The sequence below is a fragment of the Tympanuchus pallidicinctus genome, unplaced genomic scaffold (genome assembly GCF_026119805.1).
Source record: "Tympanuchus pallidicinctus isolate F22 unplaced genomic scaffold, pur_lepc_1.0 scaffold16, whole genome shotgun sequence".
NCBI lineage: Eukaryota > Metazoa > Chordata > Aves > Galliformes > Phasianidae > Tympanuchus > Tympanuchus pallidicinctus.
Genome location: NW_026294679.1, coordinates 5,323,334 through 5,349,630, shown reverse-complemented (window position 1 = coordinate 5,349,630; position 26,297 = coordinate 5,323,334). Strand labels below are relative to the sequence as shown.

At 42.4% G+C, this 26,297-nt stretch overlaps 1 protein-coding gene and 1 long non-coding RNA gene across 4 annotated transcripts in view; one reads left to right on the top strand and one right to left on the bottom strand.

Moving 5' to 3' along the window:
* GRK5 (G protein-coupled receptor kinase 5) overlaps positions 1 to 26,297 on the top strand; it is a 155,426-nt gene that overhangs the window by 69,769 nt on the left and 59,360 nt on the right. The window lies entirely within an intron of this gene.
* Positions 17,785 to 25,497, bottom strand: LOC128077789 (uncharacterized). Of its 2 annotated transcripts, none has more exons than XR_008205184.1 (3): positions 23,880 to 25,497; positions 23,518 to 23,643; positions 17,785 to 19,188 (listed from the first exon to the last, which is right to left on the bottom strand). It is a non-coding gene; the product is annotated as an uncharacterized LOC128077789 (long non-coding RNA). The 2 variants fall into 2 exon arrangements; XR_008205183.1 differs by lacking the exon at positions 17,785 to 19,188 and adding an exon at positions 22,615 to 22,980.

The window sequence follows — 26,297 nt, the reverse complement described above, 5'->3', positions numbered from 1 at the left end:
GCAGACCTATGGAAACTGGAATTATTCCTAAATGTAAAGGAGCAAATTTAACTTGATCTATTGGAATTTGCATGGGGAATTCTCTCCATTGTCCCATTAACCTGAATTTCTACAAGGGAAATCTGCACTATATAAGAGTCTTAATTTTTGCAAAGACATTCAGTATTTCAAAATTAGTAGTTTTAAAAAAGTCTGCAAATTATTTTTGTTTCTGAAATGCTGCTTCTGAGATTTTTGGTGGCAGCTTTTTCCTAAATGTATTTTGTTTTGTCTTTATTTATTTATGAATGAGTGAAGGAATGAATGAATTGAAGAAGTAGCGGATCAAGAGCTGTGAGATGCTCTTGGTGGATTTGGCTTCACTGCAGTGATTACCTGTTGACTGGGAATTGCAGCAACTGATTTTTACACAGCAGGTCACAATCCTCGTTCTGTGACTCTGGCTTACTTGAGCAGCTTTCCCAGGGAACTGTATGAGATTACACAGAAGTGAGCACTGCTCAGCCTGGATCAGGTTATCCATCCTTGCTGGTGCTACCTCTTGTCAGCAATGTGGCCAAGGTCGAAGCATCTCAGACCAACAGATACTGTTTATAAACTTCCCCTTGTTCATACAGTAGCCTGACTCACCTCAGGTGAGCCAGATCCTCTGGGTCTACAGCACTGAGTCATTTACGTGTGTGTGGCTGATCTGAGACACTCAGGGTGATGTGTGGGGGAAGATTATCTTGCACAGCAACTCTCTTGGCCTTCACACACCTTTGTGTGCTATTTTCTGCAAGCCCTTTAGCAGGAAATCAGGAATTCAGGTGACAGGATATCTTCACAGGTGACACTATGAGGGAATGTGTTGAGCCATCCTTGAGTCACCTGCTAGCTGAACTGCTCGACGACCTGCAGTGGATCCAGCTGCATGGTGTGTCTGCCGTCAATTCCTTCCCTGACAACTTCTGGGTCTGCTGGTCAGTGCCAGCCTAATTTGATGATGAAATAGAGACCACAGAGAGACTTGTTTTGCCAATCTCTTAAGAAAATTGGCAACCAACAGAGAAGAATGATTTTATGCAAGGGAAAGGACACAACCTCAATTCAGTGTTCTTAGGGATCAAGATAAATACTGGTAGGTTCTGCTCACCATAGAACTCTTTGCTGTGTGTCAGCCTCACAGCACTGCTGGTCAGACAGTCTTGCCACTTTGCCACATGTTAAAAAGAAAGAAGTACATCACATGAACCAGAGGATTCGCGTGCTGAGGCTTTGTTCTGGATACTTCCCAAAAGCCTCCATGGGAAGCTCGGAGTGGGAACGAGATGGCCTGGACCTTTCCTCCTTTTTGATTAGAGCTAGAACTAACTGCTATGCAGAAAGGCTCTGCTTCATTGAATGCAGACATGAGCCGTGGGTGGAAAACACTGCTGTTGTAATTGTGGAATAGAGCCAACGTGTGTGTGTAAATGCCCGTAGTCTGGTGTAAAGACATACATGCTTTTGCACCCCATGTTCTGAAAAGAGCCTGTGTCCTAAAAAAAATAGTGTGGTGTGAAAAGAAATCTGTGAAAAACAGGAAGGCTGGAATAAACCAAGGGTCTGCGACCTGTGTTGACACAATTATGAGTCAGTTCATACCTTTTGGTTCCCTCTGTGTTTACAGGAGACGCTGTGTTTGACTATCCATCATCTGGTGTCTTACTGAAAGGCTCGCTTAGTAAAACCTTTTTTTCCCCTCTTGTGCGCAGAAACAAAAATCAAAACAACCAAGAGTAACAGTGACTTTTGATAAATAAACAAACACTGGAAACATCTTTACTGAAAATGCCGTAAAGCCGAGGATCTTTTCTACTTTCTTTCGTGTCCAAAGCTCACAACCTTCTGCAGGGAAATTCTGTGGCCTCCATTGTGTGCTAATTAATGGGCAAGGGGCACAGCAGGGCAAGCCTCCAGAGGGATGCCACATGAATGCTGTGCCTGGCCTCTGAGAGAGGCTCAGCTATTTGCTGTGAATATGCTATGAAACTGCTTGCAGCCCCCCTCCCTGCTCCAAAGGCAAACTGCATAAAAACAGGTAACCTTTTCCAGGATAACTTTGGTGTTAGTAGTCCTTTCAATCAATGAAAACTCGGTACAGGTTAGGGGATAACCTGCTGGAGAGGAGCTTTGCAAAGAAAGACCCAGATGTTCTGGTGGACACACTTTGCCCATCAGCCAGCAGTGTGCCCTTGTGGCCAAGAAGGCCAATGGTATCCTGGGGTGCTTTAAAATGAGAGTGGCCAGCAGGTCAAGGGAGGTGATTCTCCCATTCTATTCTGCTCTGGTGAGGCCACATTTACACTACTGTGTCCAGTTCTCTGCTCCCTCATTCAAAAAAGACAGGGATCTCCTAGAAGGAATCCAGCAGAGGGCCGCAAAGACAATAAAGGGCCTGGAGGTGTGAGGAAAGGCTGGATGACCGGGATCTGTCCAGCCTGAGGAGAAGACCGTGGGAGGATCTGATTAATGTTAATAAATGTCTGAAGAGAGGTGGGAGGCAAATGGATGAGTCCAGGCTCTTATTGGTGTTGCACAGTGATAGGAGAAGGAACCGGAGTCTAAAACTTCAACATAGGAAGTTCCAAGCAAACATGCAGGAGAACTTCTTTATGGTAAGGGTAGCAGAGCACTGGAACAGCTGCCCAGAGAGGTTGTGGACTTTCCTTCTCCGGAGATATTCAAGACCCATCTGCACGTATACCTGTGTGACCTTGTAGGGAGCTGCTTAGCAGGGGGTTGGACTCGCTGATCTCTGCAGATCCCTTCCAAGCCCTGCCATTCTGTGATCCTGTCTTTCAGATGTTGATGGCAATGAATCAGTGTTCGCACTGGTATCAGTATCAATGGATACTGTTAGTAAATGGTTTGCTGCTACCCTTAAAATTCACAGATGATAGTTTTGCAAAAGAGACATTTTGAAGGAAAGGAAAAACTATCAAATTGCAGCCTTAAAAATTCTTTCATTTGAAAACATGGCATGACCAGATGCCACATGTTAGTGATACCCCCTGGTTTAAAGGCCATCAGTAAACAAAAATCAGGAAGTTGTAATTTTAAAGGCCAGAGTGTCCTTTTGATGATAAAAGATTCTGGATATCTGTGAATATTTCTGAATGATGCAAAAGGTTCTGTTGGTTAAAAGTGTGGATTTTTAATTTATTTTGCTCAGACCCATTCTGTGCTTTTTTTCTTTCATTAAGAACTGCTTGGCTGAAAGACTCGATTATTCTGATCTTTGGCAAATTTTCATTCACAACTGTCCAAATGCTATATAATAAATCAGGATTTTTTTCCCATAGATTGAAGTTTGTGGGAAAACTGCCTTAGAATGTGTCTTCTGTTTGTTGCAGGGAGTGATTTGTTGCATTATTGCAGAAAAGCTTAACTCCTTCGGTCAAGGAGGCTCTGCTTATGCGTTGTATTCTGGTAGATGGATAACCTTGATATTTTTTGCTAAATTGTTCAGTTCAATAAGATTCTACAGTTAGAAAGATCACTTCCAAATTTTGCCACATGTGGTTTAAAAAGGGGAGAAAAATCCTCCCAGTGTAATTTAACCTCTTATGTGATATTTGTATCCCATTTATTCAGGGTAAAGGAGCTTGAGCTTCTACTTCTGGTGGGTTCTTTTCAGTGTCGTTAAAAATACCCTCTGTGTGAGAAGTGCTTTGAAGAGATGGTGAACTGAGTAAGTGGGGCACAACTGAAGACACGGAGCTCACACGTCACTTTCTATGAAAGCTGGCTCTTTTTTCCCCCTCTTTTTTGTATTGAACTTTTTCAATCGAGACCTTCACCTGTGTGATCTTTTTCAGTCACTTTTGGTCTCCTGGAGGCTCATCAGTGCTGCTGGCACTGCAACGGAGTACAGCCCTGCCCAGCTGAGCTTTTCCAGGTAGCCAGCATAGGTTTGTGTAGCAAGCAGCAGTATGGCCATCAGTGGCAGAGAAACGCTTGACTATTTATCCAGTCTCCTAGAAGTGTTTTGCTGCCTGCACTGAGCTCCATCCTGTGGCAGAAATACTGCTACTATAGCCCTGTTGTCTCATGTTCAGTAGCTTCTGCACCTCTGCTCTGCACCGGGATTCCTTGGCATCAAAATCCGATCCGATCAGTGCACAAAGAAATGGCCAAACTCTTCAGCTCTGATGTTTACAGTGATTAAAAAGCAAGGTTTGGAAGGTCCTGAAGCCCACAGATAGATCAAGGGAAGGAACTGAACCTTTCCTTCTGCTGTAAATAACTCCACAAGTAGCTATAACTAAGTTATAACTCCTGTGATTGCATCTGTCTGAATATCGCATCAAAGGCTGCTCAAAGGCTGCTTTGCTTTATGGCCAAAACTAGAGGTTGAGTTTTTGAGAAATATGCTTTTGTCAGAAATATCAGCTTTCTTTGGGGAAAAAAAAAAGAAAAGAAAACAACACCAAAAAACCCTTACATTTTTATTGGAAGTTGTTATTCAGCAAGTAGTTAGGATTCTGTGGAGTGAAATAGCAGAAAGGGGAGGTATCTCCTGTTCTCTCACCAAACATATAGGCAGATGGCTGGCTGTGTTGGGATGATGCTGGTGGTGTGTGCATGCTGCCCCAAGATCTCACACACCCAAGGGGAACTGCAGTCAGTGGAGTACGAAGTACAATCTAGTCAATAAAACCAAAAATCAGCATGACGTATCATGGCTCTGCTATTCATTGCAATATGGTTCCAGAGAAATTCCAGAAATTATGAACTCTTCTCTTATCATTTAAGGTCCAAGCTGATGAGCACACATGCTCACAAATAATTTTTTTCCATACAGGAAATCCCTTTGAATTCAGTTGATACCAGATGCTTTTTTTCTTACAGCTCTCAGAGCTGTGCTGTGCACGGGAATATATTTTCCCACATCAGTGCCCTTAGCTGACTGCACATAGACACATTTCAGTTGCTTTCTGAAACAGTGAAGTGGAAACTTCTGGTGGTTTTGCATCATCCAGATAGAAGCTCCCGATGAAGGTGTGTGCCTATGGCTGGGGGACAAAGCAAGGCTACTTGCCTGCTCTGCATGGTTCTGTGTCAATTGCACTTTGTGCACCTGCACTTGGGGCAGCCAACCATGCTTGTGAGGCATGGAGCAGAAACTCTCTGCATAAGTTGTTCTCTGTGGAAAGAGCACAGAGGGAGAGGGACCCAAGGAGGACTGAAAGCAAAACTGGAAGAATTGTTGAGACATGTGGGTAGGATTTACTGCTCTGGAAAAAGTTATGCAGATTTTCTGGAGAGCATCAATGCAGAAAAAAATCTTCAAACTGATTTATTTCTAATGAACACACAAAGTCCTTCCCTTTGACAGTCTTTGCTCTGAATGCTTCCCTTCTGTTCTGACCTCTTTTTATTTTCTTTTTCTCCTTCCTTCCTTCCTTCCTTCCTTCCTTCCTTCCTTCCTTCCTTCCTTCCTTCCTTCCTTCCTTCCTTCCTTCCTTCCTTCCTTCCTTCCTTCCTTCCTTCCTTCCTTCCTTCCTTCCTTCCTTCCTGCCTTCCTTCCTGCCTTCCTGCCTTCCTGCCTTCCTGCCTTCCTGCCTTCCTTCCTGCCTCCATGCCTCCATGCCTTCCTGCCTTCCCTTCCTTTCTTCCTCTCTCCTCCCTTCTCACCTTTCTGTCTGTCTTTCTGTCTGTCCATCTTCTGTAGACACAACTGTCCCCTCTCCTTGAGCCAGAAGGTCTCTGTTGCTCTTTCAAAGCATGGTTTATACAACCTTTGCAGCATAGACCTGGCCCTCAGCAGTACCCTGAAGTTTCTTGGATTTGATGTGCTGTCCCGTGTCACGAATGCATCTAAATTAAATTAGAAACTCTTCAGGAGCAAGCACTGGCTGTGTGATACTGTTTCAGCCCATGAAATTATGTGACTGACGTCAAAACCGTTTTGTTTGTTTACAAACCCTCAGTTGGTTCAGTTCTTTTCTTTAAAATCCTTCAGATTCAACTATCATTCTATCATAAACATAGGTTTCTAGTTCCCTAACGATGAACAAATAGAGCAATGTTTGGTGCCCTTGCAAGATTAGCTGTATCCAGTTTATAGCAATGGGTGGAATTGAAAACTTTTTTTTTCTTTCCAGTTTCTTTAATGCCATCACAGAAAGCATGCAAAAAACAAGCTGTTTTATGCATCTAGTGAGACTCAAGACTAACAGTGAGAGAACAGGCTGCTTGCAGGCTGCTTGTACTTGACAGCTTCCAGGACGGGACGGGGACGCAGGGGAAATGAGTTGAAATGATCTCAGCCCACATTCTATTTACAGAATTTATTTCACAAGACTTAATCCATTAAGCATTACCTTGGCAGTGGCAACCCAGAAAGAAACCAAGAAAGACGCTGCTATTCTCCATAAAGAACAGGCAGCAAATCCACATCTCCTTACCAAGCACCGAGTCCACACTCAGTGAGTAGTCCTTCAACAGAAAGCCTCCTGAGGTACAAATATTGTCCTTAAACCTCTGTATTTTTATTTTGTGGCAAAGGCTGCAGCAATAAAGTGGTCTTCACAAATGAAGAAAAAAAAAATACCATAATACACTCTTGAATTTTTTACAGAAATTATGACAGAGACTTGCAGAAAAAGAATTAAAAGAGAACATGTTCTTTTAAAAAGATCATTTCATCTCTTACTGAAAATAGAAATAGATATTCTGAGCTGCGGGGCTTTTCATTATCATATTAGGTAATATGAGTCATTAAGGCTAATTAATACTTATGCAGTGATTTGGAATTGTAAAATGCTATAGAAATGCTCGTGGGTCCTGTTAAATAGTAGTACTTGGTTGTTAAGGAAATTTATTTCAGAACCAAGTTAGCATTTGCTGTATATGGGGAATGAGAGGTAGGACTACATTTATGATAAAAACTTACTCCTTCCCTTTGAACTCACTTGTAACTTTGCTACTGATATTAATGGAAAGAAGGTGGCAGGACAAAGAAAGCCTCTGGTTTTGTTGCCTCTGTTCAGCTCTGCTAAGTCAGTGAGAATGTTTCCCTTAAATTGTACAGGAGTCCTCTTAGAATGGAAGCAGAGAACTGCACCGAGGAAAAAGTGAAAAGATTTACTGGATCATAGGGATGGGATCATAGGGATGCTGTGAAGTGCACTCATGTGATGAGCAGCCTGAAATCCTTGTGCTGGGGATGCACTCAGGTTCTTGGGGGGTGCAGTTCACCTTAGCTAATGTTTGTCAAGAAAAATAACTCACTTGGGTTGACGGTAGAGGAAGCAGTATTTTGAGTCAGTTTCTTCTAGAGGCCTTCAGAGGCCTGTAAGATTATTATGGCTGGGTTTTATTCTAGGCTTTGCTAGAAAATGTTCTGAATGAATCAAAATTCACGTGTTTTATATACATCCCACTGAATATCTGCAATACAGAGGAGCAGTCTTGCACTTTCTTCCCCCAGCTTTATGCCTATCTTTGTGGCACTTCTTTTACTGAAACAGTCTTTACCACAAAGCACAATGTGTACTTCTTCTCTGTGAAGGTACTTGATCCTTGTTCTTTAGTCCCACTCATTCCATTGGCTTTTTCCTGACAGTGCAAAAGGACAACAGAATACTGTAAATACAGTATTTCAGTTTTGAATATAAGTTGCTGCAAACTAGTTCATGGGTTAATAGGATCAGTATTCACACTCCTTCTAAGCCCACGTCTGATGCAAGACCCAGATAAAGTACCTTGTGCAAAGCTGGCCCATTATTATCCTACTGCTTCTAGTTTCTGGCTTTTGAGGAGAAGAAAGGTTGAGGTCTTCTAGGGTAGTTCCACACATAACTTTCAATTCTGTTTTTAGGACACAATGTGTGGGAAATCATTTGGGGAGTGTTAAAAACAAGATTTTGGGCTGTTTGGCTGAATCCCCAGAGTCACTGAGAGGTTCCCTCTACCTTCCAGATAATCGCTGTGTGCTGCTTTGAGAACACGTTAGAGGTGATAATTGGGATTGTTCCTTTGTGCTCTGTGGATCAGAAAATGAAGCATGATCATGAATTCTGCTAAATGTTGATATTAAAATTGAACCCTTGCTCAGCCGGGTAGAAGCAAGAGTTAAGACCATTTCTGAACAGTGCTCTTGGTCATGCCAGTACTTTTATTTACTTACATTTCTACCATACGAATTCAATGCCAGGAAACTCTAATGCAAGTGAAATAAAAATATTCTCTACCTTAAATTGCTTTCTCCTGGATGATGTAACAACAAGGATTAGTGAGTTTAGTGCAGCAAAGGGAAGTGACACTGCAGAGCAAGATGGAATAATGCAAACTGAAAAATCAGCTGGGTTTGGGGAGGAAGGTTGGTATCTGATTTTGCTGAAGAGCTCCTTGTTATTCTGGAATTGGTAAAGTTCTGCTCAAAAAAACTGAAACAAAATATCTGAAATCCTATGCTCCTTAAAAATATACTGAAGACCAAGTCATTGAAGTCAAATCAAAATGTAGTATATTAAGAAAAATGTGCAAGTTCTTCCATTTCCAGAAGAATAATTGGTTACAAAATGTGAGAACTCTCACTGTTTTCATACGATCCATAAAAACATAATCTCTGTCATTAGCTGTGAATTTCTTTCTAGCTGTCAGATTCACCATCCTTTTGCCCTGTGCCAGTCTTGTATTTGCACAGTGGAACCTTGAGGGCCTGTTCACATCACATTGATTTTCTGAGCTCTCACCTAGACAAATTACAAGAAGCAGTGTTAAGTAATTGCTGTAAGGCCGTTCTTGAGAGCAACAGAATCAGGCTCAGCTACACACAAGTGTTTGCAATTTTCAAACAGTCCTGAATTGCTTTCAGGCTTTCGTAACAACAGGTTCAAAATATTTTTTGTGTTTGTAAACATGGTTTGTAGAGAAAAATGTTTTTGAGCATAGGAAGAATTTTGTTTCAGTCACTTCAGAAGTACTCTGATCAGTGCAAACAAACACCATTCAGCACTTGGTATTGCATTCATAGCACTGTACCTTTGGGCACATGTATCCTGAATGATAACTTCAACACACAGAGCCTCGTGTGAGGTCACACTGCAGAGCTACAGCACTGACTCCAAAGCGTGGAAGAGAGAAACCCATGGTGCAGAACCCACGGAACAGCATGGAGCGTTTGGTTTAATGTAGCAAACTGCGCCGTATTCACTCTGATCGTGGATATGGGCCAACTGCCCTGCGGTGGGGATGCGTAGCGCTGTGAGCTGCTGGAGGCCTCTGCAGGCATCAGGGCCCAAGAAGGAGGGAGAATGGAAGACAAAGAGTGTGGGTGGGCTGAGGGGAGACCTGTCAGTAAGGAAGAGGACGTCCTTTTTGCATAGCCAGTGGGAGTATTCCTGAGGCCTTACTGCCTGGAGAAGAAAAAAATGGCAAAGTGCAAAGAGCAGCTGTTAAGCAGCCCTTGTACTGGGAGTGGACCTCATAACCATTCTTAGCTCCACTGTGGGTTTCTTTCTCCAAGGTAGAGCCTCTTTCCTTCTAAGGCTGCTTTCATCCCTGCCCAGGAGACTGTGGATGTCAGTGGAGCACCATAACGTCATTATCTTCCATGGAAAAAAAAAAAACAAACTTCTAAAAATATTGTCTGTGCCAGTATTGCCTATGCTGGTGTGACTATGAATCACTGGTCAGAGCTGTGAGAATTACAGCCTTTCCTCACTGTTCTTTGCTATTGAGAACCCCTTGTCCTGTGACTAGGGCTAATGTCTTTTTAAGTCTACTTCAAAGTCTTCTTGGGGGCCAGAGCCTTTCTTATGAGTTACAAATCAACTTATTTAGGTAAGATCTGAAGGACTGGAAGGCGGCAATGCGGAGTTACGAACTCAGGAGGAGCTGCCAATGCAAAGGTCACACAAGGTTGTGGTTACTCCCACTGAGTGCTGCAATGGGCCTCATGCATTAGTACAGCCTGGGATTACGACAGGGCCGGCACAGAGAGAAGGAAGACATGGATCCACCCTGTAGCCCTGTGGTTTTCACAAGTTTTCTGGAACTGATCTGTGTTCCAAATCCTAAAGGAGCCTTGATGGAGACCTGCCATTCTGGTTGAAAAAAAAGAAGGGATAGGATTTATTCTCAATAGCAGTGTTGAATTGTGTGGAAAGTAGCCGTCACGCACAATTACGGTATCTATAGACTGCCTGAAATCTATAAGAAGGTCCATAAATGTTCACTCTAATTTACTGTGCAGATAAGATATTCCTTTACCTTTTCTCACACAATGTAAGACCAACTGGAAGCTTGTCCATCAGCCCAAGGAGAGATTATGGCTATTTCCTAAGCCCCAGTGATCCTAACCTTCTGTCTCAGTAGTTGCTGGGGAGTGATGATACCGAATTATGTCTCCTCAAAAAAGCCTTTGTCCTGTGCATAAATTAGCTGCTAGTTTCTTTTTACTGATGAAAGTCAAAACAATGTTTTAGCTGACAGAATTATGTGGAATTCTGCCTCATCCTTTCTTGTCCTCTCATCAAAATAGTATTTCCCTAACAAGCCTCCAGATCTGGCAGTTTTCCAGGCTTTCCCTCCTTGGTAGGCAGCAATAAGGAAGGGAACTGCAGCTTGCTGCCAACTCACCCACTTACGACGTGCACTAGGGAGGGACCAGAAACTTCTTCCTTTGAATACTACAGAAAAGACACTGGCAGTTCAGCTGGAAGCTGTAGCTGTGAGATGCAGATCATCAGAACTTGAATCAGAGAGCACATACACCACTTTGCTCTTCTTCCTATCTTTTTTTCTCCATTTAAGTGAATGTAAGTCCTGCCGACAGGTAATAAATACACAGCCAGCCCTTGGAAGAGGAATGCTGTGTATATCTTGCAGACAGGTGCAGTGTGATTTCCCCTACCTGACTTGCCATTGCACCTCCACCCTGGGAGGGTTTAGAGCAGAGAGGAAAGTTTCCACACCCACCATCTTTCAGTCTTGGCCAGCACTGCCATCCTGGATGCCAGTTGTGGCAGTGGATTTTGCATAGCTGTGGATTTGATACCAGTTTCGCTTGCCAACTGACAGCATAAGCTGTGTAACTTGCAACTCCACAAGCATCTGTTTCTCATCCTACAGCATTTTAAATAATGCACATTTACAGCTGTCCTTCCCTTCCTTCCCAGTTTCAAAGCACAACTTGTCCACTGCCCTTATTGCTCTGAGACAGATCGCTCAGACAGTATGCAAGGCAAAGCTGGCTGGGAGGTGCAAGGTTCAACATGCACTGTCCCTGCCTTCATGCATCAACGTGGCCATGTGTTGAAACAAGAAGTGCTCAGCTACAAGGAGCCTTTTATCACAATGCTTACAAAATGTGTTAATTAAGTAAATGTGTGGTACAGGACCTCTATAGTAAATTTGGTAGCTCACTTATATAGCATTCACAACTTTCAGTCTCACAGAAAGAAAAAAAAGAAAAAAAAAGAAAAAAAAAAGAGCTGCCTTTACAGAAAGTTTTCTAAGCCCTCCTTTCCAGCAGAAGTGCAATAGAAGAACAGTGTGACGGCCATGGAAGCACACTGCTCACAAGTGGAGGAGATATTAAATTCTTTGTCTGTGGCAAATTGCTGACCTTTGTCTTCAGAATTAAAGCCATCTGAAGAAAACCATTCCTAGCATATAGTATGATTAGTTGTTTTTGCTGGATTCTTTCCTGTGCACAGTGTAGTAGTTTAATACGAATATAAGAGGAAACAAGGCAAATTGAAAGCATAATTCGTTTTGAATGGCATAATCCAAGAGGTGATTTCTTCTGAGGAGCTAGAAGACAAAGAGATCAGTGCAAAATATTTGAAATGATTTCTTGGAACAATTTCTTAATGGAATTATCTCCCCTCTTCCTTTTCAGACTCCAAGATCTATATTTCCCACTCATTTGTTTTATCTATTTTTTTTTTATTTATAGACTTTAAGACCTTAATCAGAACAATTTTACCTATCAGTTTATAAAAATATTCTGTCTTGTATCCCACAAAGTCAATAAGTGTTTACTTCTTCAGCATAGTTACAGTTCCCCATTCTGTTTCCTGGGTAGATTTCCTTAGTATCAGTATAATTTTTGTCCACTGAGTCAATGTCTCAAGGCATAACCTCTTCCTGCCATGATGCTACTAACCATTTCCTATGGTGGCCTTATAATTTCCCAACTTTCTCCTCCCCCCATCAAAGCCTGGGAAAGCAGATGGACCTTACAGGATGACCTGGGGGGGTCATGAAATCCGGACTGTTAGAGCTGAAGTGGGGAAGTGCATTCCAGAGGAGAAACCCTTCCACCAAGTGTCCGCAGCTCGGGCTGCTCTCCAGCCCAAGTCGCTGTGCTGATGCTGAGTTCTTCAAATGATTCCAAGTGAGACGTGGCCTGGGGCACAGAGACGGCAGATGGCTGATATTTAGGCTATTATGGCTCAGTGTTTTCCACTTGAGCTGGAATTCAACTGCTAACTAATGGCAGTCACGGAGACCTTGTGCAGCATGTCTTGAACAGGGCATGCAGGAAGCAAAACCCATTCAAGAGTATCACGCTTTTGTCTGTCCTTTGAAAGGGGAGAAAGTGTGCAGAAAACCAGCGAAAGCATGAATCATCAGAGAGGTCTGTATTCAAATGTGAAGCCTGCAGTTTTCTCATCAGTCATAAGGGCCACTAAGATGATCAGAGGGCTGAAGCACCTCTCCTATGAAGAAATATTGAGGGAACTGGGCTTGCTTAGCTTGGAGAAGAGAAGGCTTCTGGGGAGACCTCATTGTTGCCTTCCAGTACTTGAAGGGAGCGTATAAACAGGAGGGAGAACGGCTGCTTACCATGGTGGATAGCTATAGGGCAAGAGAGAATGGTTTTGAACTGAGACAGGGGAGGTTCAGGTTGGACATTAAGAGGAAGTTTTTCACCCAGAGGGTGGTGAAGCACTGGAACAGGTTGCCCAAGGAGGCTGTGGATGCCCCATCCCTGGAGGCATTCGAGGCCAGGCTGGATGTGGCTCTGAGCAGCCTGGGCTGCTGGTTGGTGACCCTGCACACAGCAGGGGGTTGGACCAGATGGTCGTTGTGGTCCTTTTCAACCCAGGCCATTCTATGAGTCTATGATAAATGGAAAGCCTCTCAGCTAATCCCACTCAGCCCTGAACCTGTGGGACAAAACCACCCCCATCTGTCTTGTCCTGATGAACTTTCCGTCCCATCAAAACTCTTAAATGTTCAAGAGAGCTAGCAGTGATGTGGATCCTCCATAGAAATCCCTGGAGTCAGAGAATCTCTGTTTGGCATTGTTCTGCAGCTTCAGTCATGAAGAAAAGGAAGGCCGTGTGGTCAGTGTGAAGGACTAAATAGAACTGACCTATCTGAAATGACTGCAGTGGACGAATAGTTATCTGTGGCCAGGAGGAGGTTATCAGTCAGCACAAGGAATGTGGCCTCCAGGTCATATTTAGACCTAGACTCAAACAGATTGGGTCAAAGAGTGTGAGAGCTGCAGAGCTACTGCCATGGTAGAAGATCATACTCTAATGCAAGGCAATGCAAAGTGCTTATAAAAACTGAGGCAGTATGGGGCTGAGATGAGTAATAGAACACTAAGGCAATCGTGGAAATGCTATCAAAAACCCCACAGCAGGGATTGAAAAATAAGCACCATAACATGCACTTTGGGTTTGCACTGATGGAAGCTCCCAGGAAAAGAACAGAAACTATTTGTCCAGGGCACTTCACAAGGTGTAATTGCAGGTAGTTCGATGCGGTGTGCATGGTATCACCAGAAGAGGGTGACAGCATGGGCTTATTAAGACCTAGCAGTTGTACTTTATGTTTCTGAAGGACTTCACCCAAACCGAAGATGATTGTGCTGTGGTGCTTCATGCTGAATTGTTTAGAAAGAACTGAAGACATCAGAATAAATCATGTGTATGCAATGCTCTTAAGGTAAAGGACTGGTCCTTTGAGAAAGAGACAAATTGTCATACTCTGAAGTTAATCATTTTATAGCTTCAGTTCATTCCTGTGTAATGCACTGCTTTTGCAAAGGAGTGTTAGGAAGTGAAAAGAACAGTTAAAGTGTTATCGACGCTCCAACTCCTTTCTGTCATATATTGCATTAGCAAACAAAACGCATTTGAAAAGGGTGGTAGTAGGGTAAAGAGAAAGCAACAATGGATAGGAATAGATGCTGGTTAGCATCCTGTGTTCATTCAGGATATACGGAGATGCATTCTACAGCATTTACATTTTGCCATCAGTAAGTTTTGTTTTTCTTTTTGAACAAAAATAAGTAGGTTAGAATTATAAGGCAGGACTCAATACTATAATGTTTAACCAATACACGAACCTCTGACCAAAAAAAAAGATGGTGTGTCCAGAACATTCTTCAGTAGTGCTTCCTATCTGACTGCTGCTAACTAACCAAAAGAATGATGGAGACTCAAATGTGATTCAAACATCTAAATATGCATTAACATTTTATTTCATTTAAACTGATGAACTGGAGAGTTGCAAGCACTAAACATCTGGATTTGCTGATAAATGTTGGGGAAAAAAATCATCAGCGTGGCTACATCTTGTTGCTGCCGTTACATTCATCACTGCTTCCTTGCCTTTGCAGCCCATCAGGCAAACAGGAGGATTAAGATGACAATTCATCATGTGGCTACTGCTGAATGCTTCAGCTGAGTTAAAATGCCAGTCAGTTTTTCCTGTATGCAGGTAGGATGAATGGCCTGCTCCGTGATAGCAGTTTTAGTCATTAATGGCAGGCAGAAGATCTTACAGAGGAGAGGGGCAGTTTGTTCTTCTGCACTGCCCCACCAGCTGGCACAACCCCAGTGACTTCTGAAGAGCTCTACAGGGACAAGAAGGCGCTAGCAGCAGTCCAATGTTGTCAAGATAGGCAAACTTTCAGTGCACATTGCCCAGATCTGCACAGCTGTGAACACGGCTCTGTGTCTGGTGAATCGCTGCTTTTTCTGACAACCTCAGAGGAGGGTAGGTTGAACTAGATCACCTCCAAGGCCCCTTCAACACAAGCCGTTCAGCAGTTCTGTGCTCTGTGACAGTGATGTTCAGTGTCCACTAGAGAAACATACGGAGAGTTTTTGGTAATTCTCCTGAGACGGCGTTGTCTGACAACGGCAGCCTGCAATAACCAGGGACTGGACTTTGTTGGGGGCACTGGCAAGGCTGTGACTTTAGCAGTGCGGTCAAAACTGCGTGTTACTCTCAGCAGTAATGAATTACTTATATAGCTAACTGTTCTAAGCACATTTCAGTGTAAATTACTAACATTTACGAGAAAATCCTATATTTCTTATGAGTTTTCCCACTTGATACAATTACATATTTTATCTTCAGCAGATGTGGAATAGTGTCTCCAGATGCTCCTAATATTTTCCATTCCAACTTCACTGATAAATTGAAACTTCCCTTGTACAATATGGAGCTACATCTGTTTGGCTACTGATACTGCTATGGGCTATGGCAGACTGAAGGAAAACTCTTGTTTTTACTGAATACCTCACCATGATTGTGATAATTAATATTAATATTCCTCTGAGAATTAAAAGTATTGAGAAAGTCAGTGTTATGGCAGAGTTACTGACCTTGCCTGGAGAGTGTCTTGAAGCTATTTCTTCAAGGTTTTTCAAGTCTACGACCTTTCTGTTTAGCTTATATCTCTGGGCGAGCTATTTAAAGAAGATTGTTGTCTAGATACCAAACTTCAAGATCAGTGAACTTCCTTGAGCTTAAGCAGCACGAGAGATTTACTGCTAATTTCAGATAGTGGCGTTTAGAATAGTATTAGAGCTCATGTTAGAGACTTTCAACAGTTATAAATGGAAAATAAACAGTTTAGTGAGTCCTTGTGAATTTATAGATAGAACAGGATGGGAATATGGTTACATGAGTAACAGCAGGCACCCACAAGGCTTGTCTCCACTAGCATGCAGATGCCCATGGGGCTCTGTCTGGAGTACCGACAGTCACGCTGAATAACCAAAATAACCAAAAGCCTGTTCAATTATCTTGTTTTTCCATTCACCACAACTCTGCTGAATTCAGTAGAGTTGGAGCAACAAAACTGAAGGAAATGCCATGATAAGCTGGGCATTTTTATCTCAAATATCATGTTATTTCTGTTAGTGAATTGCTGTAAGACACAATCATAAATTTGAAGTTGGAAGTGGCCAAACTACTTTCTATTTGAACAGGAAATATGAAAGGGAAATAAGAGCAAAGGAAGAAAGAGGAGAGATTAGATTAAAGTAGGTTAGGTGAGATTAGGGTAGGTTAGACTAGACTAGGTTAAATTGGGAGAGAGGAGGAGAAAGTAATGTGCAGGAAAAATAAAGATAGGGAGAGGGAGATATACAAGGCCAGAACAAGTAGAGCCTGGGCATGTAAAGTGAATAGAACAATAGAAGGAAAAAAGTATGGGTAGGAAGAGAAAAAGGAATAGACAATTATGAAGTAAATGTGTTTGGTTTTGTTTTACGGCAAATCAGCCATGCTCAGTGGGTTGACTGTGTGATCAAAAGCTGCTTGGCTGCTCCTAAAAAAAAAAAGAAAGAAAATTCTCCAGGTCTTTGGCAGAGAATAAAGTGACACCCTTCCAAACACCCTAATTTCCTTTCATTTAAAGTCTGGCATCCAAAAAATGGGAAGGTTGTCATCACATTATGAGTGAGTTCATTTGAGAGCATGATGGTACGTACAAGAGAAGCTGGCCAACAGCAGGGAGGAAGAGAGACCTTTTGCAGTTTTTTTTCCTGTGGGACATACCTAGGACCCTCCAAGGCAAAACTCACTTGCTTTCATCCACAGTAAATGTTCTCCAAGTGCTATACCACATTTGGCAGTTGCAGTCAGAGTCAACTCGACGCTTGATGTTTCCCAGGGCTGGTAAATGCTGGTCTTTGTAGCTTGTTATGTAGGGAACTTTCAGATGAGATCTTTTAATTGAGCTCATTCCTGCTCTGCTTGGACATTGCAGCTTGTATGGCATTTCTCATTAAGTGCAGAATATTCAGTCTACTGCCCTGGCCAAATTCCAGCCTGAATGTTTATTTGCTGCTCACCTGAGTGTCACTGTTGGATCGTTATAGGAGAGCAAACTGTTGAGCTTCTACTTTGCTAATAATGAATATGCCCCCAAGCACTGCTCTGTGGTGAGGCACATCAGCTGTCCTCTCAGGATCATGAACTCATGTTGGTAATGATAGCGTGCACCAGACCAGATCATGGTGGATTCTTTCTAATTTTTTTTTTGCTCTGCTTCACAATCTCAAGGTTTATTTGCTTACTCTTGTGTTATCACTGATTTCTCTACAGAGTTAGTGAGTGTTCCTGAATTATCACATGATGTATCTCCAGCATGTTACCATGCCTTGGGTCTGTGTGAAGGGTGAGGGACAGAAAACACATCTTTTAAATCAGGGCAGTTTCACAAATATGTATTTCCTCACGAGGCTTATTTAGTCTGTTTCTATTTTGCCAGAATGTGTGTTTTTAGGGAGTCTTTACCAGAGTCAATCTTGATTCTGTTTTGCTGCATCAGTAGTAGTGGTTGAACCCGAGATTACTTGGAAGGAGGCTCCAACAGGATTTCAGAAGGGATGGATATTTATTCATATTGTCTAAAGCCTTCCATTCACTGCAGCAGGACGCCCTGTTTTTCTGTGTTTACTCAGTGCCTAGCACCATGCTCTCCTTGGTTCCATGTCACAATTAGGCATTAGCACAGTAAAATAATCTTTATTAGTAATAATAGTGCAAATTAATAACAGGAAGAGTGAACGAATAGGCAGGGCTTCGCTTTCTCTGCTTTGCTGTCCTCTGGGAGATTTGTCAGGCAGATCTCTGTTCCAGCAAGGCAGTTCTGCAAGGATGGAGCAGTGATCCACCGCTCTGTTGTCTGTAAGTTTCATAGCAGCTAAGTAGCACTGACTTCCTCTTGTAAGAGGCTGCGTGGAGGATCTGTTACTTAAGTGCATTCATGAATTAAAGAGTTCTTCCTCCATGGAGTCTGTTTTGCTAACGCCTTTCCTCTTTACAGGCTGAGAACATTTATTTCATTTACAAAATTATTGATTGAATTATCTTATTTACTAAGTGCAAATAATGATCAAACTTACTGAGCTGGATGTCGAAGAGTGAGTTTAATCAGCCACGTCAGACATACTGATCTACTGAAAGGCAGCAAGCTTTGGGGTTTCACTTAAAAGAGAGGCATGCCATGAGGTGGAGAAGAAATGATAGATCTCATCAGGGACAAGGGCATGGGCATTCCATTTTGTGTTTCAGGTTTATTTTTACCTGGGACATAATTAATTCAAGAAGCTGGTGTTATTTTTAGATGGTCCTGGACCTATCTGAGAAACGGGAAACTTGTCATTTCCTCGTAGCTGGGCTGCAGTGAGAAGAGCAAGAACAATGGCTTTCTTGGGGGGGAGTTGAAGGCTTGGGCGTTCTTACACAGTGCCACTGGAGACTGGAGTTCACGCATGGAGAACAAGTATTTTGTGTGCTCTGAACACAACAGAAACACTGTGTTGGGACTTAAATAACATGTAGTCTTGTTTCCCAAGAAATTGCACGCCACCAGAAGGCAACTCCATAGCTCCAGTCCCAAATCCACTGTGTGAACTGATACAACCTCAAGTACCTTTGGATCCCATGAGTGACAAACAAATCTGAACATCTCTTTCTGGTAATGGGATGGCCCCACTAAGAATATCAAAGCTAACTTGAGCTGACATTGGGCACTCAGCAGGCAGTTAAATGATCTTGCCCTGCAAGTGCTGCTTTCTACAGTTTCTTCTTGACTTCACAGATGAGATCAGTGGAAAGGAAGATGGGGAGGGAGTAGCATGGAGATTGCAAAACATGCTGAGAGAAACGTACTTTTCCATGCATGTCTTGCTTGCTGGACTGCACATTCCTCTTCCCCTGATGACAGTATTATGTGCTGGGTTTAGCTGGTAGCTAGGCAGCTACCCAAAGCAACAAATTCAGGTGCCAATGAAACTTTCCATTGACTGAAGTGGGTTCAAGGGCAGCAGCAGCAACTCACAATTCAGTCTCTTCTGAGGCCACAGCGCAAGGTCCCATACAATATTTTTAACTGCAGATTATTCCAAAATCTCTCTCCAAACATAATCTGCACTTCTTGCTGCATATCTGTACAGAGGATTCAGAAGGAAAATGGGTTATTGGTACCTAATTTACATTTTATGCTTTATTCTTCCTGGCAAGTTAAATCTGTGGTCAATGGTTCAGCCCCAAATGGCCTTTCATTACTCAGGCCGTCCAGACATTCATAACCATATGAGTCCTTACCAAAGAGGCTCATATTTGTGCCAGAAATTTTGAGAGAGGAGAGAGCTCATGTGGATTATGCATAATGTAAGGACTAACTGGAATTCAAGGAAAGTAAGGTAATATGAATCCCTGATAAATAGATTATTAATTATTACAAAACATAAAATTGTACCAAACATTGCCAAAACCTTGTAAAGTTTTTCTTTTCCTTGAATTTTGCTGCTTCATATTTGCTTATTTAGTCTGAAAAAGAATTGTCTGGAAAAGAAGCTATTTTTATTTTGATTCCCTTATAGCCCTCAAAGATAGCATCACTGAATTTTCCAATCCAGCCTTCTGAACTCAGTGGAACTGCTCACAGATCAAGGTCCTAAAAGATCATCAGGCAGGGCAGGACTGACTCTGTAACACATAATAAATAATAAATATGTTCTTCCCAAAGTCAAAACTTGTAAGGATTGCTGTTGCTTGGAGGCTGGGTAGCACGGTCCATCTTAAAGGTTGCCTAATATTGCACGTTATAAAATTAAGATATTGACAGAATTACGTAGGATGAAATATTTCATGCTAGATGTTTTCTGTGCTGTGGATTAGGTTTCTTTGGCTTTTGTTTTGTTTCATTTATTTATTTTGTTTTTACTTGATTTATTTTGGGATGTTGCTTTTGATTTTATTTTTTATTAGTAGAAATAGGCTGAAAACTGCATTGAGAAATACAAAGAAAGGTCATCAGTCCAGCAAGTAACAAGCACTGTAGTCTTGAAAGTGAAATGACACCACCACAGCTATTCTCCTAAATACTCAAGATTTCACAGAGTCTAACTGTATTTTGCTGCTATTCATCTGCTTACACATCCTCTGAGTCAAAAGGGAAAGAGGGGCCACCTCAGTGTATTTCAGTGAAAGATCCCATAAAGGAGAGTCATGATCTAGAGAGACCCTAGGAAAAAAACCACTGAGGAGGGAGGAAAGGGGAAACACCAGCAATAAGATAAGAACTGCAAATCTGTTGTCAGTAGGAAATCCCAGCGAGGAATCAGACACGAGAGGCAGGTGTGAGGTGCTGGTGAGGCCAGCAGGCAGTGTGTTAGAGCCAGCAGCAAAGGGAATTTTGGATGGGCAGAGCAGCTGTGTGACGCGCTGGGGAGCTGGGCACGGATGCCCTCTGGTCAAACTGGGTCTTATGTGATGACAGGCAAGTAACTTAAAATGAGTTTTGCACAGTTGGCCTTTAGGTGTACAGCTTTCATTTTCTGAGTAGTTGCCTTTGAGATTTTTGGGTATCCATACTAATATCTGCAGCTGAAGCGAATGGAAGATTGGCTTTGAACAGATTGAGTTGTGTATAAGGTTAAGTACACAGAAACAAGTTGCACCAATCAGTGAATACTTCTCACTTCACTCTTCAGATATTTAAGTTCACTATCTGTAAAATTGGATTAAGGACATCTTCTCCTAGAGGTGACGTGAAAATGGGTCCATGAATAGTTGTAAAGTATTTGAAGACTACATGGAGAATGCTGCAGAAAGATCCGTGGGGAAATGAATCATTCTGTCTCCAGAGCAGGCCTGCTAGTGCGCAGTACATAAAGTCTAGGGCCACACATTGAACCAGAGGAGAAAATGAAATACTGAATAGCTGCTCATTAAGCAAGCACTGTCCGTTCTGTGTGCTGAATGAGGCAAAGGTCCTGTGGGAAAAAAAGTTTGCAGTGATGTAATTAAAGACTGTACCAGAATGCATGCACAGTGAGGAATGGCATTCAGGCTACATGGGCCACATTAATTTAGGTTGTTCCTAGGTTTTGTGGCTTAACTTTGTAACCTCAGTCATGCTCCTTTAATGATCTGGGGAGTGTCAGTGCAGTGCTACAGCTGAATTCTTCATTGTGGCATATTGTGCCTTATAAAAATTTTCTCTAATCAAAAGTGAATGCGTTGTATTACTTCCTGTTTGCTTCCCATGATGCTGTGGTTAATTGCTTTTTTCCTGCGGGTGGAATAAAGACTGTTAAAGTCTGATGGCTGCAACCATGGGCTGCTTATTCAATATGGCATGTAAGCAGCAGGGATTTCCTTGTCCCTGGCTAGAGACCGGCATACTTTACCTCTTCCATGCAAGTAGGATGAAATTAATCAGTGTTGGTTTTCTCAGCAAGCAATGAAATTTCAACCGCTGCAACATTGGAGAATGAAGACTCCTCAAAGGGACCAAGAGAAAATGCATGAATGAGAAGTTCTTGCCAAGGCATGAACACTACATTTGAGTGTGTCTGAAATGTTGGGCGCAGAGAGTAAATAAGCCCCATGACAAGTCTAGCATAAATACCAAGCACTTCCATGGCAGGAAGCCCATACTTTCACCAGCCTTGGCATCGCAGTGAGGATAATATTTTTGCAAGGATGAACTGCACTCGAACAATGTCTCTAATGTTTCAGTGTCGGCACAAACATGCTTTCCTTTCAGATCAGCCATGCGGCTCTTCTTTTCCATCCCTTTTTCCCTTTTCCTTTCATAGAAGCACATTTAATGTGGCTGCTGAAGAGGAAATCCCTGTCTTCAGAAAAGTTCCTGGACTCACTTTGTGTCTCAGAAGACAGTGCACCCCAATGCTAATAGTGTAGGTGTTGACTGTTAGCTGAGACTGATGGTTCTCACAGTGTTCCTATAGCTCACCATTATAGGAGACTCTGCCTATCTCTAGAGATGTAATTTCGTGTGGCAACGTTGACTCCTGTATTTTGTGAACTTCTATAAGCTCACTAATGAAGTGGCAGTGAAGCAATGCAGCTGGGCTACAGAATATTGCTGGCGAAGTGACAGATTGCTCCAGCACTTGTTTAAGTGCTGGAGAACATGTAGGGAGCTCACTCTGTGATGTGTTTCTTCAGATCTAGAGGATGAGGGATGTTGAAGTATCACCTTCCACCTGGGAAGTAAAATTTCAGATTATATTTTCAGTTTCTAAACACAAGTGGGCAGCCCTTTTTGGAGGTCTGCTTAAATTTGTCTTCTGTTCTCCAAAATTCTTTCAATAGCTCTGGAGATGATAGCCTGGGTTTCTGGTTTTGCAGAGAACACCAACATTTTGTGTTGCAGAACGTTTGTATTTGCATGTTGAAATTTAGAAAAAAAATGTTTTGGGGAAAAAAAAACCCATTTCATAAGGATATGACATTATTCATAATACACTGTGAAACTAAACAAAAAAAGATAGGAAAAACAGAGATAAACTGAAAAAATACAAATATTTGAATAGCTTTTAGTATTGCAGAAATGCTCGCCTAGTTTCCCAATGACAACCCATTTTGTTAATAAAAATGAATCAGAAGGTCTCTCTAAAATTGCATTTTCTTTGTAGGCCTGCATAATATTGTTCACAGTTCTTGGGTGTGGACACCAGCTGCCATGCTGTCTCCATCCATCTGAGAAATACAGTTCAAAGAGACCCTCAGTACTGAAGACCTTTTTTAAGAGGGAGGAGAAAAATTTCCATTGGCCATCCCCTGTTGCACAGGTTCTCTTGGTGCATTTGGGGTTTCTAAATGACTTTAAAATCTCTTTTCCGGTTCATTCCACTTTCAGTCAGCAGCTCAGCTCCCTCACACCCACTCAGACAGGGCTGTCATCTAGCAGGCAGTCAGCTCAGACTGGGAATACAAAGCAGGTCAAAATCAGTGTGTGGATTATTGCAAGCAGAACATCTGTAGTTAGGACAAAACCCAGTTCAGTGATAACTTAGCAGCGTATCATTAGTCAGTGATTTTTTTATATATATATATTGTCCCTTTGATTATTTAGGTTAACAGTGGAGCTTATTGTGCAGTCATGTTCCTTCTTTATAGGTTGGGGTTGAGAACCGCTTCCAAACATAATTTGCCTGCTCAATATTGAGAAGTTTTGTTGTGCTTGAAGTTTGGCATTTCAGAACATCACGAGGAAAAGTTCAGAGAAAAAAAGTGAGCTTAGCAGTGAAGTAACAACTAAGACATCGAGCATTTTGTTGAAGGAATCATTAATAAAAGGGCTGAGATGTTTAGACCTTGCAGTGACTATTGAATGGCACGCACAGCCAGTAACCTCTGTGAATACCTTTATTATGTGCTTGCAAGCAAGGTGTGCTGCTTAAATATGCATTTGCAGAGTGACTGTGCTGGTGGTTATATATGTTCTGCCATTTTACTGACCTGGATAAAGGTTTAGTTTAGATGGCTGCTTCGATTTCTAACCAGGCTAGTTTAGAGTCGAAGAGTAGTTTTGCAGAAGTCTTTTCGTCTTAAGCAAGCGATTCACAAGATGTCTCCTTCAGTTTCCTGGAATCGAGATGTTTATTTTGTGCTATGTACAACAGCAACAGTTCTGTAGATTTCATAACCTTGAACATTCAAATTACAACTTTCACTGAAATTTTCTTTCAACACGTATTACCAGAGTATCACCAGAAAGGAGTCTAAATAGCAGCACTAGACAGAAAATAAGTTAGGCATTTCGGTCGAAATCTCTAAGACTGGACAGAAAAGTCTCAAATGAAAAAAATCTCAGTAGCTACCTTCTTTTAGTACAAGCCATCCAGTTCTGTCATCTCAATCCAAAGTAGAACAAAATGAGAACAACCAAGTGTTTGTTCTCCACGTTTCCCAGGGCACTTCTGAGGTGAGCTTTCATATTTCTTTGAGGGATTTTTTCCATTCCTCTGACCTTGCCGCAGAGACATTGTTGAAAGTAGCTGCAGCAGATAAAGACAAACTCTCTCTCTGGTCAGCACAGTAGTCGCAGCGGTGGTGTGAGGAGCCTTTCCCCTGGGGCTGCAGAACAAACGCCGCATTCAAGCGCTGGGAAGTCTTGGTGCTGGTGCATCTTCTGTGATCCACATGGAGAGGTTTGCAAGTCCACCGCGCCCGGAATAGCGTTGTGAGCAGCCTCGAAGACAACAGTTCAGACAGTGTGCTCAGCAAACCTCATCAAAGGCACTGATCCAGGGGCACATGCTTTCTGAGTGTAACTTATGGGAACAGCAACCAGATTTAACTAGTCGTTTGCGTTTTTTTATTTAGCAGAAGATATCTGTCCGCCTGCCTATCAGTCTTCGTGTTCTTTTTTTCTTTCTGTTCCCTGTCTGTGCACTGTTATTCTAACTGGATGCCAAATGCAAAATAAAGCATGTGTTGAAGAACACGATACCCAATAATTTCAGTTTAAAAAAGATGTTAAAATACTCACATTGCACATTCACAATCCAGATTTCCTGGCCATTAATCAAGGTGCATGCATTTCCACTGTCGTGCTAACTGAGAGACATACTGAGTGTTTTATTCATTTAAACTGTGTTTGGCAGAGGCGGGAGAGACAAGCTTGATGAAAGACCCCCTGGAATTGATGGGAATCTTTCCGTCCCCTTCAGCAGGCCTCACATCACCTTCATGACTTGTAACAATTATTTATCTTTCCCTGCACCCAGTACTTCATGCAAAAATAAATTTCTGCTTCTGTCTCTTAAAGCGGCTCCAGTACTAACAGCAAGCTCCATCTTCTAGAGGCAAACAGGCTCCTGACCCAGCAGCATCTGCAGGCTACACTGGAACTCGGGGCTTGTTCAGTGAGCCACATGGGAATGAAGCAGTTGTCTAAATGAGAATGTTTTAGATGATGCAGAGCTTTCAGAGGAGGGCTGGAATGATGTGCCCCTGGTGGGGATGTTTTCCTGACAAGCATGGAGGGAATGGATTCCGTTAGGATGAGAACTTGTCTTCCACTGGAGAATTCCTTAGGGTCAGAGCTGAGCATTTGTTCTCCCTCCTGTAGCAGGGCTGGCTTACCTAATGTCTCCCCAGCTACTGTGGTCCCCCTCAGGCTCTGCACTCCACTCCTGGTTTCAGGTGCAGTGGCTGCACTGAGCACTCAGTGTCTTGTGTGACCCTCCTGCTGCTGCTGCAAAGAGGGTGGGTGGGTTGTTATCCTTCCTGCCAAGAGCTTTGTCCAAAATCAACAAAGCCACATAGGCATTCTGGTTCAGATACTCGTGCAAACATATTTATGCAACTGTTTGCGGAATTTGACTTTCAAATAAAGTTCTGTGAGCAAAGTTTCAATACAGCTGCTTTCAAAAAACAAATGAGCAGATCCGTATGTATCACCAAAGTGCATTTAGCTGTGAATTTGTTACAATATTCTCCAAACATTTTTTCCATACTGATCCAAGTCTACGGTTTGGACTCTTTCCATCTTCAGTGTAATTCTGCTGTGATGTGTGGACTTCAGCCCTGGAGCCTAATACCACGAAAAGAGTGGAAATAAGCAGAGTTATACAAAGCAAACACTGTCTGAATCTGAATAATTACATTAGATGTTCAATGATCAGGAGATTAAATTTTGTTTATTTTTTAAAAAAGCAGCCTACAAGCAGAGAAAATTGAGTTGGCAGGGCTTAATACCAGTTTGGGGTAATTCCATTGTCTTAAACAAGCTTGATTGCATTTGTATTTTTAATTAATTAAACTTGGATAGTTGGTGCCAAAACAACGTTCACTGTGATAGCATAGATGAGGGACTCCAAGTTTCTTATAGAAAATCCGAAATTCAAGGGCAAAAAAAGCAGCCAAGGGCCAAGACCAAAAAATGTATTTTTCCCCAGGGCTTACTAGGCAGATCTCGAGCTTCTGCAGCTATGAAGTGCTGGGTTTAGCCACAAACTGGGAAGAGCCGTTCTTCAAAACAAGGAATTTGTCAAACCATCATCCTAACAGAAGGTGTGACACGTCCGTATTTTATTAAAAACAGAGAAAGCAGATGAAATATTTCTTGTTCGAGGGAGCGCGCTTTTGCCACCAGGAAGCTTCATCGCAGCCTTGGCTCCGGCATCGCAGTCGTGCACCTGTGCTGCACTGGCCCTGCCAAGACAAACACTCTCCAGGACAGGGGCTGCATCGTCATTTTTAATCTCTGTGAAGTGCCAGGTGAAGTTATGGAG